We start from the raw sequence: 3,650 nt of genomic DNA, 5'->3' as shown, positions 1-3,650 counted from the left end.
AATTCTCTAAGAAATAGGTTCATGGCATGAGATCTCACAGAAAATTAGTCAAAGAGATAAGATTATAATCCAAATTTCCAGAATCCTAGTTTTAATTTTAATTTAAAACTGAGTTCGACCACAACCTTGTCTAATTCAATAAAACTATGAGTCATGATGTGTAGGGCCACCCAAGACCAACAGGTCATGGTGGAGAGTTCTTACAAATTGTGGTCCACTGGAGAAGGGAATGGCAAACCGCTTTAGCATTCCTGCCTTGAGAATCCCATGAACAGGATGAAAAGGCAGAAAGATAGGAAACTGAAAAATGAAAGATGAACTCCCCAAGTCTGTAGGTACCCAATATGCTACCAGAGTAGAGTAGAGAAATAACTCCAGAAATAATGAAGAGACAGAACCAAAGCAAAAACAGTGTCCAGTTGTGGATGTGACTGGTGATGGAAGTAAAATCCAATGCTGTAAAGAACAATATTGCATAGGAACTTTGAATGTTAGCTCCATGAATTGAGGTAAATTGGAACTTCTCAAACAGAAGATGGCAAGAATGAACATCAACATTTTAGGAACTCAGTGAACTAAAATGGAATGGAATGGGTATATTTAACTCAGATGGCCATTATATCTACTACTGTGGGCAAAAATCCCTTAGAAATAGAGTAGCCTTCATAGTCAAAAAAGAGTCCAAAATGTAGTACTTTGGTGCAATCTCAAAAATAACAAAATGATCTTTCATTACCAAGGAAAACCATTCAATATCACAGTAATCCAAGTCTATGCCCCAAGCAGTAATGCTGAAGAAGCTGAAGTTGAACAGTTCTATGAAGACCTACAAGACCTTCTAGAACTAACACCCAAAAGAGATGTCCTTTTCATTATAATGGACTGGAATGCAAAAGTAGGAAGTAAAAAAATACCTGGAATAAGATGCAAATTTGGCCTTGGAGTACAAAATGAAGCATGGCAAAGGCTAACAGAATTATGCCAAGAGAACGCACTGGTCAGAGTAAACATCCTCTTTCAACAACACAAGAGACGACTCTACACATGGACATCACCAGATGGTCAATACCAAAATCAAACTGATTATATTCTTTGCAGCCAAAGATGGAGAAGCTCTATAGAGTCAGCAAAAACAAGACTGGGATCTGACTGTGGCTCAGATCATGAACTCCTTATTGCCAAATTTAGACTTAAATTGAAGAAAGTAGGGAAAACCACTAGACCATTCAGGTATGACCCAAATAAAATCCCTTCCAATTATACAGTGGAAGTGACAAATAGATTCAAGGGATTAGATCTGATAGACAGAGTGCCTGAAGAACTATGGACGGAGGTTCTTGACATTGTACAGGAGGCAGTGATCAAGACCATCCCCAAGAAAAAAAAGGCAAATGGTTTTCTGAGGAGACCTTACAAATAGCTGAGAAAAGGCAAAGTGAAAAAAACCCTAAGTGAAAGGCAAAGAAGAAAAGGAAAGACATACCCATTTGAATGCAGAGTTCCAAAGACTAGCAAGGAGAGATAAGAAAGCCTGCATCAGGCTTGATCAATGAAAAGAAATAGAGGAAAACAGAATGGGAAAGCTGGAGATCTCTTCAAGAAAATTAGAGATACCAAGGGAATATTTCATGCAAAGTTTGGCACAATAAAGGTCAGGACCTAACAGAAGCAGAAGATATTAAGAAGAGGTGGCAAGAATACACAGAAGAACTGTACAACAAAGATCTTCATGACCCGGATAATCACGATGGTGTGATCACTCACCTAGAACCAGACATCCTGGAATATGAAGTCAAGTGGGCCTTAGGGAGCATTATAATGAACAAAGCTAGTGGAGGTGATGGAATTCCAATTGAACTATTTCAAATCCTAAAATATGATGCTGTGAAAGTGCTGCACTCAATATGCCATCAAATTGGGAAAACTGAGCAGTGGCCACAGGACTGGAAAAGGTCAGTTTTCATTCCAATCCCAAAGAAAGGCAATGCCAAAAAATGTTCAAACTACTGCACAATTGCACTGATCTCACACGCTAGCAAAATAATGCTCAAAATTCTCCAAGCCTGGCTTTAACAGTATGTGAACCTTGAACTTCCAGATGTTCAAGCTGGATTTAGAAAAGGCAGAGGAACCAGAGATCAAATTGCCAACATCCATTGGACCATCGAAAAAGCAAGAGGGTTCCAGAAAAATGTCTACTTCTGCATTATTGACTATGCCAAAGCCTTTGACTGTGTGGATCACAATAAACTGTGGAAAATTCTGAAAGAGATGGGAATACCAGACCACCTGACCTGCCTCCTGAGAAATCTGTATGCTGGTCAAGAGACATGAGTTAGAACTGGACATGGAACAACTGACTGGTTCCAAATTAGGACAGGAGTACATCAAGGCTGAATACTGTCACTTTGTTTATTTAATTTATATGCAGAGTTACATCATGTGAAATGCTGGGCTGGATAAAGCACAAGCTGCAGTTAAGATTGCCAGGAGCAATATCAATAAACTCAGATGACACCACGCTTATGGCAGAAAGCAAAGAACAAAAGAGCCACTTGATGAAAGTGAAAGAGGAGAGTGAAAAAGTTGGCTTAAAACTCAACATTCAGCAAACTAAGATCATGGCATCTGGTCCCATTGCTTCATGGCCAATAGATGGGGAAACAATGGTAACAGTGAGAGACTTCATCTTGGGGGGCTCCACAATCACTGTAGATGGTGACTGCAGCCATGAAATTAAAAGACGCATGCTTCTTGGAAGAAAAGCTATGGCCAAGCTAGACAACATATTAAAAAGCAGAGACATTACTTTGCCAACAAAGGTCTGTCTAGTCCAAGCTATGATTTTTCCAGTAATTATGTATGGATGTGAAAGTTAGACTATAAAGAAAGCTGAGCACTGAATAATTGATACTCTTGAACTGTGGTGTTGGAGAAGACTCTTGACAGTCCTTGAACGGCAAGATGATCAAACCAGTCAGTCCTAAAGGAAATGAGTCCTGGTTATTTATTGGAAGGATGGATGCTGAAGCTGAAACTCCAATACTTTGGCCACCTGATGTGAGTAACTGACTCCTTTGAAAAGACCCTGATGCTGGGAAAGATTGAAGACAGGAGAAGGGGATGACAGAGGGTGAGATGGTTGGATGGCATCACCGACTTGATGGACATGAGTTTGAACGTGCTCTGGGAGTTGGTGATGGACAGGGAAGCCTGGCATGCTGCAGTCTATGTGGTTGCAAAGATTTGGACATGACAGAGCAACTGAACTGATACTGATACTGATAGTTTTAATTTTAGTTTCTTGTATACATATGTCTATTTAGTTATATATATATATACACACATAATATATGGGGCCTTCCCTGTGGCTCAGATGGTAAAGCATCTGCCTGCAATGCAGGAGATCCGGGTTTGATCCCTGGGTCGGAAAGATCCCCTGGAGAAGGAAATGGCAACCCACTCCAGTATTCTTGCCTGGAAGATTCCATGGATGGAGGAGCCTGGTGGGCTACAGTCCATGGAGTCGCAGAGTTGGACACAACTGATGACTTCACTTTCATATATAAATATATATCTGATATATATTTATAACGTCCAGAAATATCTTTTGTATTTCCTCTCAAAAGGTAATAGAACATTCTAGCTGG

The sequence above is a fragment of the Budorcas taxicolor genome, chromosome 10 (assembly GCF_023091745.1).
Source record: "Budorcas taxicolor isolate Tak-1 chromosome 10, Takin1.1, whole genome shotgun sequence".
Lineage (NCBI taxonomy): Eukaryota > Metazoa > Chordata > Mammalia > Artiodactyla > Bovidae > Budorcas > Budorcas taxicolor.
Note: the sequence above shows the minus strand (reverse complement) of the source record.